Raw genomic sequence first — 18,264 nt, forward strand, 5'->3', positions numbered from 1 at the left:
TTGGCAAAAGACTACCCTTCCCTGGGCCTCAGTAAAATTGTCAAGCGTTAACTGGTCCCCGGTGATAAAAAGGTTGGGGACCACTGCTTTGAAGGACCACTTTTTACAACACAAAGATTGGGTTGTGTCCTACAAACTGGCAATGGAAAGCACAGGCATACATCACTTCCATCTTCCTTCTCTCCCAGAAGCCTGTTTTGCCCACCCAAAAGCTGATGCTGGATAGTCTTATGGACAAAATGCTATGGGGGGGGTGTACTGAAGAGGGGAAATTGGATGAAATCACCCCACCACCCTCTTCTGTCAAGAGAACTCCTTGCATCAGCCAAAGCATTGGTGGCAGAAGAGGGAGCTAGAAGCAACTGCATCAGATTCCTCTTTCACACAATGGTTCCCCATGGCTCCCAAGTGTTTGGCTAGGATCTGGGACTCTCACATTTGAATCCCCACACTATCATGAAAACTTGCACGGTGGCCTTGGGTCAATCGCTCACTCTCAGCCTAATCGACTTCAGAGGGTTGTTGCTGAAAGGACAACGTGGAGGAACCGAGAATGACGTAAGCCTCTTTGGAATTCCACTGAGGAGATAAGTGGGGAGTTAAGATCTAAACAGCAAATAGAAGCAGCTTTGTGGAGATCAAAGAGTGGTATTGGAGGAAGGTAGCGGTGTGGAGGATGCACATTCACACATACCATTGTGCTCAGGGTTTAGAGGACCCAACAAATTGCCACTTATAATTGTGTATTGACAAAGGCTAGCTTTACTTCCATCTCTTTACTAATAGACAGGTACTTTTTCAGAACAACTTCTATGTCCTTGCAAAAGTGTGCCAGACTACATGTCAATACCATAATGTTACAATGATTGAAAGTATGATTCTATGAAGAGTCTAAATCCACTGATTTCAATGGTCTTAGACTGGGGTAACTCTGGAAGGGATTGCACTGTTAACTACTGTACTTTTATTTGGACATCTTAGGGATATTCATTGGAGGATCATTGTCCATGGGGTCGCGATGGGTCGGACACGACTTCGCACATAACAACAACAACAAGGGATATTCAGGAGCAACAGAATTCTCCCCTAGTTTCTTAATCCTTTAGGAGTTCCCTCTCCTCCATCCACACCTCCTGAATTCTGTTTTGAACAGGCTTTCTACAATTTACTCCAGATGTGGTAAATGCCCAGCTTCCTGCAGCTATTCTGAGTAGACAACCGTGACCTTGATGGACCAATGATCTGATTCATTATAAGGTAGAAGAAGAAGAGGAAGAAGAGTTGGTTCTTATATGCCGCTTTTCTCTACCCAAAGGAGGCTGAAAGCGGCTTACATTCGCCTTCCCTTTCTTCCCCCCACATCAGACACCCTGTGAGGTGAGTGAGGCTGAGAGAGCCCTGATATCACTGCCCGGTCAGAACAGTTTTATCAGTGCCATGGCATGCCCAAGGTCACCCAGCTGGTTGCATGTGGGGAGTGCAGAATCGAACCAGATTAGAAGTCCGCACTCCTAATCACTACACCAAACTGGCTCTCTATAGCTTCACATGTGTTCGTTCATGCGTGACAGGGATGTGAAGTGGCAAACAGGCTCACAACCAATCTATGAAATGGAAACCATCCTCCAGACAATGCAGCTTTATATAATTAGGTATATTAAAGATTAGACGGACAGACAGACAGACAAGATGGATAGATGATCCAGCAGTCTTTATCAACCTTTTGACATGGAGGTACCGCTGAAAAACATATCAGGCTTCAAGATACCAGGAAGTCATGTCAGCTGGCCACACCTCCCTGCCACCACCATCCCCCAACCCCTGAAGGGAGAGGAGCTTCAGGTGGCAAAGGTTTAAATGGTTGGGGTACCTCCCCTTCCCCCACTCGAGGCCCATTATGGGAGGGGCCACTTTGGAAGGGGGCAGGCTAATCTGCTCCAATAATGGTAGATTTAAAAAAAAATTAAAACCTTTTTCTTTCACGGGATGGGAGGACCTCTCCCCAGCCTCCATTTTGAAAACCCCTGTACTCCGACGCCGTATGCAATATCGGTATCATGGTTGGGAAATCCTGTGACAGAGTGATCCCAGGCAAACATTCAAGGGGGTCCTTATGGTGTTGGTCCTCAGCCAACTGCTTACTGTTAAGGTTGCTTCCCACATGGCGCAAGCCACAATCATAATGGTGTGGGAGATAAATCTTGACTTTTATTCTCAGGGTGGGTGAGCAACACGAAACAGCCCCGTAGCCTGTCTGAAACCACAGCAAGTGGTGAGGAAGAGTACTTAAAAGACTGAATTGGCAATTACACCTGGAACAACCTCATCATATCCTTCCATTTTTGTGTGCTAAAAATCTGCTGGAGGCCACCCCCTCACGTCTAGGAGAAACGCATTCTGAGCTTGGCTTCCCGGTTGCAGAAGCTACAGCGCTGCAGCGGCTGAGACGGATTGACACTTGGCTATGAAGCCGGTGACCTTGGCTTGCATTATGTGTCTTCAGGACACAGCTTGAGCACCAGTCAATTATCTAGCTGTGGTGTTTGTGTAAGGGCAGTGTGACGGGGAAAATTGGACACCAGTGGTTGCCAGGTGAACTTTGTATGCAGCATGCAGGGGATGAAAACACAGACCTCGGCGGCTAAGAGAGAAAATTTCCTCAGCAAGTAGCCATAATAGAGATAATGGGATTGCCTCTGTATTCAAGCTTTAAGCTGGGGAAGACACTTTGCACCACTCAGTGCAGGATGGCAAAACAGTTTCTATCTGTGAAGACACCTGGAAAGAAGAAATAACAAAAGAGACTGGGCTGGCCTCATTGCTGGGGAAGATTAGCAGATGAAGTTGGGTGGGTTTTAAAAAAAACTGGGTGATCGTTTCAGAATGGTGATCGATGGCATCAAACCCGTCGGAGCCCACCTCCCCCCCCCCCCACAATCTCTGGTGGGGCATAGAGTTGCCAGAAAAGGGTTGGGAAAACTCCTGCAGATTTGGGGATAGAGTCTGAGGAGGACAGGGACCTTAGTGGGGCACAATGACATAAAATCCACCCGGCAAAGCATCCATCTTTTCCAGCAGAACTGATTCTGCAGTCTGGAAGTCCAATAACAGGGCACAGAGGTCAAGGCCTTCCCTGATATTGCCTCCCGGCACTGGGATTCAGAAGTTTTCTGTCTCTGAATATGGAGGTTCCCTATATATGTGTGTGTATGTAATTGTCTGTCTGTCTGTCCGTCTGTCTGTCCGTCTATCCATCCATCCATCCGTCCGTACGTACTAAGGGCCAAGCCCGTTGAATTCAGGGGAGTGATTGGGGGGTGGAGGAGATGGAGTGGAAGAACTCTGCAGATAGCCTCCCCTTCCCCCCAGGACCTGGAAAGGCTGCAGGCAGCTGTTAGGGGACTCACCAGCAGGGGCAGCACTCACGCAGCAGGGATCTGCAGCCTCCAAGCCTCAGAGGGAAGTGGAAGGAGGAGGGGGTGGTCTGGGGTGGGGGAAGGAAGGCAATTGGCTGGCCACTGGACAGACATGCAAGCCAGTTGGAGGAGGAGGTACTCAGGGGCAGGACAGCTGCCATGAGTGGGTGTTAAGTGCACTTAAGCCATGAGACACGCTCCTCCTCCAAGGCCTTACCAGAAATATTAAGTGGAACAGATATGTCTGTTCATATTCATATTCATATGTGTGTTTATCTTGTTATACCATGCACATGATAATGATACATTAACAAATACATTAATTTTGCCAGGATATATTCAGCATGAGAAAAGATATGTGAAAAAACTATGTGAAAAAATAAAGATGCATAGGTTCATTTCTCACAAAGGAACAATGAAATTGAAATAGATCTTTTATACTGTTTCCATGGGTTGTTTATTACTGATAATTTGGATGCTTCTTAACAATGGGATTGTTCTGATTTTTTTTTCCTGAGCCTTCTCCAGCCATGTCTGGAGAGGCAGCCTATACATTTCCCAAGTGAATCAATATTCAAATTGAACCTGACAGCTTTTGAAATTCAGTCTCTTCCTTGTAGCAAAACCACTCAGGTCAGCTCAGAACTGTGAATACGGCTGAGAGAAAATGGCTTGCAACATCAGTTCCGGTCAGAGTAGACCAGACTGACCTTGAGGGATCAATGGTCTGACTTAGTCTCAGGCAGCTTCCTTTCTGCTTCTGTGTTGTTTTGTCAGAGTCAGTTTCCCCCACAAAAGGTTATCTGTCTCAGAGGCTAGCATTGTTGGTCTTTACAACACTCATCCAGCCTTCTGCTTTTGAGAGAAGGCCTCATATACCCATTTCTACCCTACTTATGTCTGACAAGGACCCATTATGCACGCGCCGGAATGTCCGCACTGGCAGCAGCTGGGCATCGGGAAAATCCCCAATTATGCATGCCGCCGCCAGTGCGTTCATGGCCTAGCCCAGGGCCATGGAAGGCCCGCGTTATGGGAACGCAGGAACTTCTGTGGTTTCCGGGATATCGCGGGGGCTGGGGTGGGCTGGCACCGTGCATAATTGACAGCACCAGGCTTTTTGGCCCATCCGGCCCTGACCTACTGTGTCCCTGCGGGGACACCGCATGCCCCTGTGAGCTCCGAGGAGCTGTGGAGCTGGCAGGGGCATCCCCCTGCCCCCGCCATGGTGGGTGGGTGGCATGCTGCTATCTGCCAGTGTGCAGTGGGGGCCTGGCCCCTCCCCACTCCTGCCCGGCCATTGCCACCTCCGGGCAACATCCCAGGCTTCCCGTCCCCAGCACACAGCATGTGTGTGCATGCTACAAGTGGGCATCCATGTACGAGGGGGGAGCCCGACCCCCCTGCGTACACTGAGAACGGCGAGGCATCCTCCCCCACCGCATCAGCATGACGGCCGCCCAGCGTAGCTGCCACCATGCATAATGGGTCAAAGGGAGCTTTGACTCTCAAAAGCTTATATCCCTGAAACCCTTGTTGTTCTGTATGGTAGGGATGCCCGAGTCCAGGTGAGACCTGGTCCAGGTGAGACCTGGTGAGACCTGGAATTACAGCTCAACTCCAGTCTCCAGAGTTCAGTTCCCCTGGAGAATATGGATTCTTTGGAGGGTAGACTCTGTGGTATTGTACTCCAGAGTGAGGTGCCTGTCCCAAATCTCCAGGGGTTTCCCAAGCCATACCTGAAAACCTACCTGCCATCCCCTGCTGATGCCCGGGGACCACCTAGGAATCCTATTGAAGGGGCTACTGGTCTCCAATCTAGCTATTATTTGTGTGTCAATAAATTAGCATTATATATGATGAAAAAGTATGAAGATCATACAGATTGTATAAAGATATGATGCAACGTGGATACCCCAAACACAAAAATACTACAAAGCCAAGGTTTGGATCCAGCATACTGTTTCCAAAACAATAAGGACTTTTGCCCATGGAGCTCAATATTCATGATCTCATCCCCCAGCAGCCAAAAATGCCCACCCCAAATCCTATTCTTGAGAACCCCCATTAGGATTTCAGGGGGCATTTCAGGATATTGAAGAAGGGTGGGGAGGAAGAGAGCTGCTAAAATAATTTATGTGATACCCACAAAAATACTGTGGTGGATTCAATTCATAGAACAGAAATTTGAAAACTGATATCACTGGCCAGCCCCCTCCCCCCTGCCCCGCTCCGTTGCCCCAGAATTTAAACAGAAATAAAATAAAGAACATTCACTCATCTCCAGTTCTTGGCCATCATGGAGACTAAAAACAAACAACAATATAACTCTGACTCTATTAACCAAACAAAGGAGTAAAAGCACTCTTCTGTGCCTGATCAACAACCAAAGTGCACAGGGTCCTCCCCCCCCCCATGTTTATTTTATTACTATCGCACAAATACTCTCTGTGCTTGTTCATGAATTATTAAAGTATATTTTCAGCAGGCAGGCACAATTGCAGTATAATTATCTCCATCCAAGGAGGGTTATGAGAAACCAAAGTGTATTTTGTCGACGGGCAAAGAGTATGTTGTAATCTGTCCCTCTCAATCACCGGCTCGGTGGCACCTCGGCTGAGCTAGACGTAGCCACAAGTGGCTATTTCAAGTAAGGGGAGGGGAAGCAGCAGATTTCGAACACACCAGCAAGTGAGAGCTTAATTATTCATGTCGGTGTGTGGACTCCATTACTGCTTCGTTCCAAATTCGGAGGAAAATGAAAGAGCATTTGGCTGATCGCTGTGATGCTTTCAGACAGATGATGTCTGAGAAAAGCTCTCAGATCCAGCCTGACTTAAATACCAGGCTTAATATCATTCTTAGGCTGGAGACGACAGAAGTGTCCTCATGTCAATTGTATATGGGATATTGCACCCCCTCTCCCCTCTATGCTCCACCACGACAGATTCACTCAATGGAGCAAGGCCGTGTGCAGGTACCAACCTGCAAGTGGGCAAAACCAACCTTGTGTTAATGCTTATCGCTTCACTTCACTTCTGTTTATAGACTTCTGCTTATTTCTACATCCCTGAATCTCCCATTGTGTCAATCGTATCGATTCACTCTGTGAAATCCGCCCTGAGCTCAAGGGAGGAGGTCAGAATATAAATCAAGTAAATAAAAATTATACAAAAGTAAAGATTGCTGTCCCTGACTGATGTGGCCTTTGGCGGTGTAAAGGCCGCCACTAGCGGAACAGATCCTTGCCCTTCCTATTTGGCTAAATAGTGTGAGGATATGTTCTTTTGGCTAGGATAATCCCATCAGAAAAGGAAATGTGAGACCTGGGCCCATTGTGGGATGGGGGTCCTATAAATCCAGTTTATAAACAAATCAAGTCTTCTTTGCCGAAGACAAGGTTGACGGGCTGCAGGTGGAGCCTAGGGATCTCTCAGAACCACAGCAGATTTCCAGAAGTCCATTCCCCTGGAGGAAATGGTTGTTCTGGACAGTGAATCTATGGGCATCAAAGTTTGTTGAGCAATTTGGGAGTGGCAGGCTTTTATGGATTTTATTATAATGTTTTTTTAATCAGTGGCATCATATTTTATGGTGCTCAGCTGTCACGAGCCCTCCTTCCCCCACCCTACTCTTCCCGTAGTCTGCTGCCAATTCTCAGGGAATTTCCCAACCCCTAAGCTGAACTGGCAGCCCTACCCATTAGCAATCAGGGTCAGTTTCATGGTTGCCATTTTGGGGGCAAGGGGATTATGTAGAACAGGGGTAGTCAACCTGTGGTCCTCCAGATGTTCAGGGACTACAATTCCCATGAGTCCCTGCCACCAAATGCTGGCAGGGGCTCATGGGAATTGTAGTCCATGGACATCTGGAGGACCACAGGTTGACTACCCCTGATGTAGAAGGCAGAAAACTACTTTAGGCATGCCTGAATAATACGTCTGTGCTCTGTCACAGGTCCAGATTGTTAATGGTGTATATCATTGAAAGTATATATGGTGTATATATCGTATATGTCATTAAAAACAGACCTGGCAAATTCTGCTAAACATCCACTTCATCTGTTTCAGCCATGTTCATTTGGTCCTATTCTCGAGAAAGATAATATATGAATGAATGAATGGCTTTTTGCCCAAAACTAAATCTTGCAATATGAAGAAAAACAGATCACAGGTTTGCCACAATTATTTCAATGGGACATTCATTCTGAGTTCAGAGGCGTGTGAGTTGCATCTAATTAGGCCTATATAAGAGAGACACTTCCAAAACACCCTTGAATCTCTCAGATGTGGGTTGGGTAAGACTGGTTATTCTTTCTGAAAGCATTTTTGGTGAGAATCTTAGGAATGATATTTTAACTTTTAAATTTAAGATAAGAGACACGACTGCTGATCTCATGGGCACGTACAAGTGTTTTCTGTATCATGATGATAGTTTCATTATTTAATTATTTCAGTAGTCATCAGATTGGTTTTAAATATAAACATCTAAATAATCATGCAAGTGACCTTTGGCTTCGATACAAGATTTTCATTTCACCCTTGGAATAAGTAAACTTTTGATTTTATTCAGTTAGAGAACGTACAAAGATGGCTAGAGGAAAGGATATTTATCTCGATACTGTCCTGTGGTTGAGAGGTTAATGAGTTCCTTTAGAACAGACAAGGAGACCCTTAGTTTAAGAACAACAACAAAAAATCCCGCCCTTTTAAGGATTAAAAAAAAACAACCTTGAACCATTTCAACTTCAGGTCTGGTTTTGTAGATAGAGGTGGCTTTAGATGCGTGGAAAGATTATCTCTGTGGATAATTGGATAAGGATATAGCTCCCTTTGTGATTTTGTTAGACTTCTGACTGATTTTGACACTGGACAACATGGCACCATGGATTATGCCAATTTATTACATTGGCTATCAATAAACTGTTGACCCCCCCCCACCCCATATTTTCTTTAACTAAGTCCTACAATACAGCTGTATCCATTTCTGGATGCAATATTCAAACCAATGGGGAAGACAAAAGCAAAAAATAAAAAATAAGACAAGCTAGAGATGCAGCTGCCTGCTAGATATGACATCCTGTAGAAGAGTAACCTTCCAATTTTTAGACTGGGATAAGGTGATTCCTGTCTGAGCATGCCCTTGCCATGCCCTTGGATCCATGCTTTGAGAAGTTCTTTGAGAAGCAACTCCATTCTGTCACCAGGAGCCCAATTTCCATTACTTCTCATTAAAAAAACCTGTCCTCTTTCCTAGCAGTTTCCTATCTGTACATGTTGATCCATGCTACCATTTCTGTGTAACTTGTTCTGCTTCTGCTGTCCATAGGAAAATAAATAATAAACATGAACCCCATTGAAAGGTCATCACCACTTGAGATTTCATAAAGCACTCCTGCTTTTTTTCACAGCTTAAAGCAGGGGTAGTCAAACTGCGGCCCTCCAGATGTCCATGGACTACAATTCCCAGGAGCCCAGGAGCGAATGCTGGCAGGGGGCTCCTGGGAATTGTAGTCCATGGACATCTGGAGGGCCGCAGTTTGACTACCCCTGGCTTAAAGGAAAGGGTGAGGAACAATTCAGTCATTTGGTGTCTTCTTCCCCCCTCCCTGCTTTATGAATGCATTTCTCTTGCCACCTACATCTTTTCAGGTTGATCACTTCCGAAATGTGGAGAACCATGCTTATATGAGGAATACATCCCCAGTCAAAACACTCCAGTGGTGAGACATGGGGAAAATCTCATCCTGAGACTGGAAAACTGATGTCAGTACATAACACTGCCCATGCTAGATGGGGTTTGATTCAGGATAAGGCAGTTTTATGTGGTCATATGCAGAATGCTGTATATGATTTGTAGCTTTGTTTAGTGTTTTTAGAATCACAGTATCATAGAGTTGGAAGGGGCTATAAAGGCCATCTAGCTCAGCCCCCTGCTCAATGCAGGATCACCCTAAAGAACCCATAGTAAGTATTTGCCCAGCTGCTGCTTAAAGATTGTCACTCGCCAGTGAGGTGGAGCTCACCACCTTCTTAGGCAGCCAATTCCACTGCTGAACTACTCTGTGGGGAGAAAAAATCGAATATGTAGCCAGTGTGGTTCTAAAGGTAAAGGTAAAGGTATCCCCTGTGCAAGCACCGAGTCATGTCTGACTCTTGGGGTGACGCCCTCCAGCGTTTTCATGGCAGACTCAATACGGGGTGGTTTGCCAGTGCCTTCCCCAGTCATTACCGTTTACCCCCCAGCAAGCTGGGTACTCATTTTACCGACCTCAGAAGGATGGAAGGCCGAGTCAACCTTGAGCCGGCTGCTTGGATTGAACTCCCAGCCTCATGGGCAAAGCTTTCAGACGGCTGTTTAAACCCATTACTGTGGTTCCTATCCTCTGCTACCAGCCCTGCTCTCCTCTAAATGACAACCTTTCAAATAAGTACTTAAAGAGAACAATCATGTCCTCTCTCAATCACTCACAAGCTCCTCTGAGGGGCTTAGGGGAGAAGGTGGCCCCATAGACACAAAGGTCCTAGAGCATTTAGGGCTTTAAAGGTAAGAGAATCCAAGACTAGATGTTTTAGACACTTTCCTGTGGGAAAGCCCAGCTGAATAACATTCTTTAAAAAAGAATTGATTCAGATTACTTAAGATTAAAGGGAAAGGTATCCCCTGTGCAAGCACCAGGTCATGTCTGACCCTTGGGGTGACGCCCTCTAGCGTTTTCACGGCAGACTCAATACGGGGTGGTTTGCCAGTGCCTTCCCCAGTCATTACCGTTCACCCCCCAGCAAGCTGGGTACTCATTTTACCGACCTCGGAAGGATGGAAGGGTGAGTCAACCTTGAGCCGGCTGCTGGGATTGAACTCCCAGCCTCATGGGCAGAGCTTCAGACTGCATGCCTGCTGCATTACCACTCTGCGCCACAAGAGGCTCTATCTAAGATTACTGGGTGTGAATTGTTAGGGGCTTTCCGCACCGCGATCCTTGTAGCAAATTGTTTGCTGAACGAAAAATCGCCATTTTAAATAGTGGAATTCGTCGTTATGTATACCTGCCTTTGTAGTGGAATCCAGTTGCGTTTCTATCATTTCCCACAGGCTTCTGGTCTCGGCAAAAATCGCTAGAAAGGAAGCACTATTGCCGAGCTCGTCCCACCCCTGGCCGTCAAGCAGCCAATGGGCGGCCGTTAGCATGCTCCCAAACAGCCCCTTTCCCTTTAAGAAGGTTTTTTTTAAAAAAAAACACACACACCCGTTGCAACGAATATGCGTTGCTTCGTTGCAATGGAGAGACCCATCCAGCTGGCAGGTGCGTTTGAGCTGCCATTTCATCGTTGCCACGCTCCCCCCGAGTGAAAAAAAAATCCCCCCCCCCTCACGGGCGCGATTTTCGACCGAAAACAGTGTGAAAAATAAAGGGAAACTACATCAGCAAACGGGCTTCTCTGTTGTTTGTGCTTAGTGACTTTAAACAGCTCTGGGGAGGGACTGCAGCCGGGGAAGCCTCACTGGCTAAACGGAGGCTCGCTGGTGCGTTGATCTCTGCTCGCTCGGAGAAAAAAAAATGGCGATTGCTTCGCCGGAAGATCAGAGGAGAGAGCCAGGGGGAGGGACTTTGTAGAAACCACAACAATGGTAACGCACAGAACTTTCCCGCTAGTGTTGCAGATTGGTTGCAGGAGTGTAGCGCTTTCCGGAAGGTGAATCCACTTTTGGGGATTTCCCTGAAAGCGCTACAACGAAGCGCTTTTTGCGGATCGGTTTCAGGTGTCTGGCAGATTGTCAACGACTTTGTGCATAACGGCAAATCAGTAGCGTTTTCAATTGGCAACCATTGTGCGATTTTGAAGGAGTGGATGACTCCCAAAGTGACTGGGATCAACACTCCAGTTTCAGAACAAATGTTGCGTGACCCATCAGGCTTTCTCGCATTGCATTAGGACACGTTTAAGCAACCTTCAGCCCGGAACAAAACAGGGAAGGGGGGAATCTATATGCACACACATGCATGCACATTTGCACAGAAAATCTCCCACAAAACTTTTATCTATGGCTTGTCAGTCACCAATATAGCTCTCTCCCCAGCCTTAAAAAGAGGAAAATTACATTAGAGAGTGGGTGGGTAATGAGGATGATTGAAATAGAGTCTTTATACTTAATAATGTTGCTGCCATGGTGATCCCTTGCCTTTCTGCTGCACACTGTGTCAAAAGCTCTCGCCTGCTTCTTCTTGCATTTCATGTCAGCTCTTTTTCCAGATGTAGAGGTGGCAATGCCGACTTGGCAGCTTGCATAACAGCAGGGCAGCAGGAAACCAAGAAGTCTCTATTGGGTTGCAACATTAAGTACTACACTATGCCCATAGATTACTTAAAAAACAACAACAATGTTTATATGTGAATCAGAAACCTCCATTTTATGGATTAATCCCAGCCTGGGGACAAACCCGCAGTCTGAATGCTTCTTCAATACCAGCAACTGTTTGAGAGCGCAGTGTACACAGGGATAGTCAAACTGCGGCCCTCCAGATATCCATGGACTACAATTCCCAGAAGCCCCTGCCAGCAAATACTGGCAGGGGCTTCTGGGAATTGTGGTCCATGGACATCTGGAGGGCCGCAGTTTGACTACCCCTGGCTTAAACAATGAAGCCACTTTTGTTTTCATGAGCTTCTTCGCTTGTATTTGTTTTAAAATATCTGTGCTTACATTCATCTGGTACTACTAAGCTTTCCCATCGGGCAATTGTGAGACTTCCACCACAACGATTAGTTGTCTCTGTGCTGCGGGGAAACCCAATTAAACTCAAATAAGCTGGACAAAACTTGTTGGGTTCCTAAAGTAATAAACCCTCTACAGAGCTCTCCTGCTAGGGTACTAATAAATGGAGAACAATGGGGGGGAAAAAACAAACAGCATGTTTTTTATACATGAAGCTTCAGGTTCAGGCTTAGTATCATTCTGTCTAATTATGGGCATGACCTAAGGCACGAATCATTAAATCCACAAACTAAGGCCATGTACAAAGAAGGGAGATTTTTCTACAGACTTGGGTGAACACCCACGTTTACAGAGGAGGGGGGGGGAAGCCCTTAAAATGTCAAACAACGCAAAAGGGGAATGCGATTTCAAAAGTTTCCAAATGCTGAGATCCTCATAGGATTTTCTCATCAGATCTTGACAGCCATTTTGGATTGCCTAGACAACCCTGGAAATCCCAAGCGGCTGCTGCAGCTTCATTTCAACACGGCATGTGATTTAGGGAAAGGAAGAGTAGGCAGACAGACAAGGAAAGGCAAAGAAAGAAGAAAGATGGAGGTGGGTGGAGGGGGGGGGAAGGAAAAAAAATAGCTTTTATTTGCTATTCTCCTTAAACTTAAATGGAAGCGAGCACTCGTAGCTCACCATAATAAGAGCAGCAGTGGTTCCATCACCATGGAGAAAAGTAAATATGAAACAATGTCCCTGGTTCATTTCTTCTTACACTCGATTGTGTTTTTACCAATTGTTTAAGTTCTCTGATTTTTGCTGCTAGTTCTGCAGATCTGTTTGTGCTGTATATACCTGCTGTATGGGGTTTTTATCTTCAAAAACCCCTACAGCAGGTATATACAGGGTATGTTATCTATAAATGCAACGTATTTACAATGTGGATTCGTTGACCCACACATAGCATTGGAAAATGCAGCTCATTTAAAGGAGGGAAAATTTGATTCCAGGGAAAAGAAAATGACATAAAAATAAAAGGTCACGAGTCCGATTTGTACTTGGAAGAAATGAAATCAAAATGGGAGTTTTGGCTTCACACCAGAAGGGACAATGACTGTAAAGTCATCCCTGGACAAAAGGAGGTTAAAAACGAATCGTTCTTTGCTGGTATCGGCTGCTCACAAGGGAAATTCATTTTGGTACATAATGAGAGATTTTAGAGCTCTTATAGAGACAGGTGGGAAAATCCTAGATCACCAGTGCAATCTCTATTCCTTAGGCTACAATGAAATCAACAGTATGTAATTTATGAACAAGATTTGCGAGTGACATGTGTATATAGCCTAACTCAGGGGTAGTCAACCTGTGGTCCTCCAGATGTTCATGGACTACAATTCCCAGGAGCCCCTGCCAACATTTGCTGGCAGGGGCTCCTGGGAATTGTAGTCCATGAACATCTGGAGGACCACAGGTTGACTACCCCTAGCCTAACTAATTTCGGAAGGAGAGAAGGTGATGATGATGTTATCCGGTCAGTCGTGTCCGACCCTTGGTGATTCTATAGGAAAGTCTTCACCATGCGCCCCTGTCTCTGACTGCTTTTTTTAGTTAGTTCATGGTCACCCCTGTATCGCCTTTGATCGTGTCGAGCCAGCGGATCCTTTGGCAACCACGTTTCCTTTTGCCACTGACCATGCCAAGCGGCAAGGGACCAATTGCGAGCCGCGCGCAGCCGGGAACAGCCTGCGCCGACACCCACAAGACTCACAGCCTCGGCACAGCTGCTGCCCGCCCCGCCCGCACAACGCTCAGCCGCTGTCTCATGAAGGCACGGCCGCTGTCCCACTGGCCCTGGCCCACCCCGCCAATCCGACGCCCGAGCCTGCCCAAGCTGCCCCGAAGTAGCCGTGCCGCCTGCACAACGCTCTGCTCACCCGCTGTCCCACGGAGCTGGGAGCAGCAGCCTGAGCATCCTACAGGAGCGGCGGCTCCGGCCACCCCACCCACCTGATGCCCAAGGCTGCCCAAGCCGCGCCGGAGGAGCCGCGCCGCCCACACAACGCTCCGCTCACCCGCTGTCCCACGGAGCCGAGAGTGGCAGCCTGAGCATCGCACTGGAGCGGCGGTGCCGGCCACCCTGCCCACCCGACGGCCGAAGCTGGCCAGGCCGTGCCGGGGGAGCCGCGCTGAGCCGCTCGACATTCCAGCGACCAGCTCTCTCCTGCCTTCCAGCCCGGCCGCCTCCACTTCCGGTAAGCCGCCGCCCGGGGGGGAGGGCAGGACTACTTGCTGCCGCCTCGCCAGACGCCCAACACCCGGCCTCGGGTATGTGATCTGGCCCCGCCGCTACCCCTACCTCCACAGCCTTGCTAGCGCCCATTGTATTTCGATTACAGCGGGCTTATTTTCTAGTAATCTAATCATGAGAGTGTCCCAAACTCATGATGACGTTATCTGTCCTCCCTCTAGCACAGTCTTTTTCAACCTTTTGACCATGGAGAGACGACTTAAATATTTTTCTGGCTTCAAGGCACCCCAGAAGTGATGTCAGCTGGATACACCCCCTGACACACCCCCATACACAAATAAAAATAAAATATGCTAATAAACAAAAAACAACCGCCATCTCTTCACCCCATCACAGTTCACCTGCAATGCCCCATATACAAATAAAAATATGCCTCGTTGCACTCATGACAGGCCCAATGCCCAATGAAAGACCCACCAGGACCACTTATCACAGCCACAGGGGAAGAAGCAGGTGGCCATCTTGAAATCCCCCATGCTGCAGTACATCTGAGGGGCTCTCAAGCTACACTGCTGTACTCCAGCAGACTGTTTAAAAAATCAGCTCTAACACATCTAATAATCTTCTTCCAGTTAAAAATCATTGGATGGGGCCATACAGGCTGTAAAGATGAAGACAATGAAGATTACCAGTTGGTTCTTATATGCCACTTTTCTCTACCTGAAGGAGTCTCAAAGTGGCTTACAGTCGCCTTCCCTTTCCTCTCCCCTCAACAAACAGCCAATGGGGTAGGTGAGTCAGTGCTGCGGCAAGCCCAAAGTTACCCAGCAGGCTGCATTTGGAGGAGCAGGGAATCAAACCCGGCTCGCCAGGTTAGCAGTCCGCACTCCTAACCACTACCCCGAGCTGGGTAGTCCAATACACTGCTCAATGCAGGCTCAGCTTGAAGCATCCATGGTAAGTCTCTGTCCAGCTGCTGCTTAAAGCCTGTCTTTATATTTACTGTTGTTGAAACTGAAGAATTTGTACTAGGTGGACATCTAGTTAATTTGATATGGAGGTTGTCATCCCTATTTTGGGTTTACAGCTCCGCCTCCGCCCACCAAAAATTGCTAGACACAATAAAAGAGAATAAGGGGAGTGAATTTTCTTACAACGGTCACCGCGATGTTGGAGACAGAAAAAGGCTACATTTTGTACAGAGGATGCATTGTATTGCACTGATAACATCACAAAGGTACAGCTTCATATGTTCGCACATCCCCATTGACTACCCACATAAGATATACCACAAAATTTGAACTGCTTGATGAGCTATATCACTTCACTCAGCAAGATAACTAATCTCCATTACAACCATACAGACAATGGAGAATTCAGCCACATAGGCAAACATGTTGAGCTTGTTAAACCAGTAACTAATGGTTCTTGCCTTGAAAGCTAGTAAACGCATAATGGATTGGCCTATAATATCATGAATCACTAAGACTGCAACTGAGACTCACTGGATCTACAATCAGCTGCTCAGGTTTGCAGACTGAGGAATTCTGAGGCCTCTGTCATCCTCTCAGTTTCCGGAGATCTCCCATAATCTGGTAGGACTGCAAACATAGCCTGGGATATTCTCTCTTTTGCCTTAAGAACATTCAAAATGGTCTTGGCCTGTCTGACCAGTATCCTCAGTTCTTCTTCTCCCTCATGCCCTTATCCGAAGGACTGCTGTCTTTGGCCTTCCACCCCACCAACTTTCCCCATGAGTGGCAGACACTTAACCACCGCAAGAATAAAAGTACGGAAAAGTACAGATCTAGTTTCCATCCTCTGAAGAGAACAAAGACATCAGAGAATGCTTTAGTAATGTGAGTGAATTTTGGCCACGATGCAAATTGGATTTCATATACACTGAGTAATCTAATTGTTCAATCTGTTCCCACTAGTGCAAACTGACGGAAGATTTAACGTCTCACTCACCTGGAGCTTCCTAACTAGCAGCCTGCCCATCCACAGTGACAATTACACACAGTAGAAAGCAAACAGGAGACGTCTATACTGAGTAAGACGTAGAATGCTGGAAATGTTTCAACTTACCCCTTGGAAGCAGCAATCACGATAGAACAGCCACCAAAGAACTTGTAAGCTGAAAGACAAGTAGGCATAAACTGGTTCAGATCAGGGGAGAAAAATTACTACGTGATAGCACAATGCATTATCATTTCAAACATTACCGTGGTATTCATGACAAAGGCCCATTATGCACGGCCGCCGAAACGGCGATTTCGGGTCACATGGAAAACGCGGAGGGGGAAGAAGCAAAGCAAACCGCTTATGCATGGGACGGGATGCAACGGCGGCAAAACCCAGAGTAACCGATTATGCACGCGGCGCCCCCGGCGCCACTTCTGATTGCGCCCCGGTCACCCGGAAGCTGCGCTTCCTTCCGCGTTTCGCTAACGCGGCTTTTTTGGCGGCATGCACCGAATCTGCAGCCGGCTGCAGCTGGCTCCGTGCGTTATCAGTTATTTTAGTCGCCGCCATTCCACCCTGAATGTGTGCTATCCCCCCTGTGCATAATGGGCCAAAGTAAACAAGTTTTCCAGTACGGAATACAGAGCATATTCAGGACACTGTGAATTGGAAGGAATTAGTGTACAAATGGAAAGGTGAGAAAGAGATGAACAGTAGTCTCTCAGAGTTGCAGGGGAAAGAGATTTCTTTCAAATATTCAGAATGCATATGAAAACACCCTGACCTGGCTGGTCTAGGTTAGCCCAATCTCATCACATCTGGAATACTAAGCTGGGTGGGCGTTTTTTAGTAACCGGAGAGAAACGACAAATGAAGTCTAGGGTTGGTACACAGCGGCTGGCAATGGCAAACTGCCTCTGTTTGTCTCTTGCTTTGAAAATCCTACAGGGTCAACATAAATCCACCATGATTTGATGGCACTTTACACACACAGCCTTATTGCGATTTACATTTTCTAGTAATTTTGACAAAAGTGATCAGCATTGACACAAGTATCAGATTTTACCGGAAGGCAGAGAAACATGTCAGAAATTTCTGTCAAGCCCCAAGATCCAGCCCGTTGTGTAAAATAAAACAGTTAAACAGGCCTTTTCGGTCCTGGCCCCAACCTGGTGGAATGAGCTCCCGGAGGAGCTAAGGGCCCTGTCGGGACTACCATCTTTCCACAGGGCCTGTAAGACAGAGCTCTTCCGCCAGGCATATGGTTGAGGCCAGGGCAGAGCCCGGGTTCCATCCAAGATCCCAAATCCAGTCTTTCTCTCAGAATTAGCGTCCAACCTCTCTCTGAACAAGCGGGGAAAGTGGGGAGAGTTATAGAATAGAATGCCATATTTTTATTGGAATAACAGGGTATTTATGGGATTTTATGTGATTTTACTTTGATTTTATATTTTATTGTGAACCGCTGTGAGACCTTTTGGCGAACGGCGGTATATAAATCCAACTATAAACAAACAAACAAACAAATAATAAACTTCACAATTCTAGGTCATTCTCGATCTGCTATGGTTAATAACTGACCGACCGGTAAATGACTAAGGCAAAAGTGAAAAATATTAATTTATTTAAAGCAAAGTTGGTCCTTCAGATGTACCTGAACCACCTTTTCCCACAGGCCCTCGCCTGAGGCTCCTTCCTATAGCACCTACTACAAAACCGCCCAACCCACTGGGCTATCACTATGCGTCAATTTAATGTTTTCCATATTTTTCTACTGTTTTTTGTCACTTGTTGTTATCACTTTATTATTATTAAACTAAGTTATCTGTATTGTTTCTATTTTATGTGAACCACCCTGAGCCTTCAGGGAGGGCGGTATATAAATACGATGGATGGATGGATGGATGGACGGATGGATGGATGGATGGACAG

At 46.7% G+C, this 18,264-nt stretch overlaps 1 protein-coding gene and 1 long non-coding RNA gene across 7 annotated transcripts in view; both read right to left on the reverse strand.

Annotated features, from left to right (window-relative positions):
- The window catches only part of FHIT (fragile histidine triad diadenosine triphosphatase), a 1,226,786-nt gene that overhangs the window by 449,366 nt on the left and 759,156 nt on the right, over nucleotides 1-18,264 (reverse strand). The gene's annotated exons all lie outside the window — the stretch shown is intronic.
- The window catches only part of LOC143831724 (uncharacterized), an 86,197-nt gene that overhangs the window by 20,243 nt on the left and 47,690 nt on the right, over nucleotides 1-18,264 (reverse strand). Inside the window, exon 2 of the long non-coding RNA XR_013228945.1 lies at nucleotides 16,456-16,504. This is a non-coding gene — a long non-coding RNA (uncharacterized LOC143831724). The remainder of the gene's footprint in view (nucleotides 1-16,455; nucleotides 16,505-18,264) is intronic.

Source organism: Paroedura picta, chromosome 3, assembly GCF_049243985.1.
Source record: "Paroedura picta isolate Pp20150507F chromosome 3, Ppicta_v3.0, whole genome shotgun sequence".
In the NCBI taxonomy this organism is placed as follows: Eukaryota; Metazoa; Chordata; class Lepidosauria; order Squamata; family Gekkonidae; genus Paroedura; species Paroedura picta.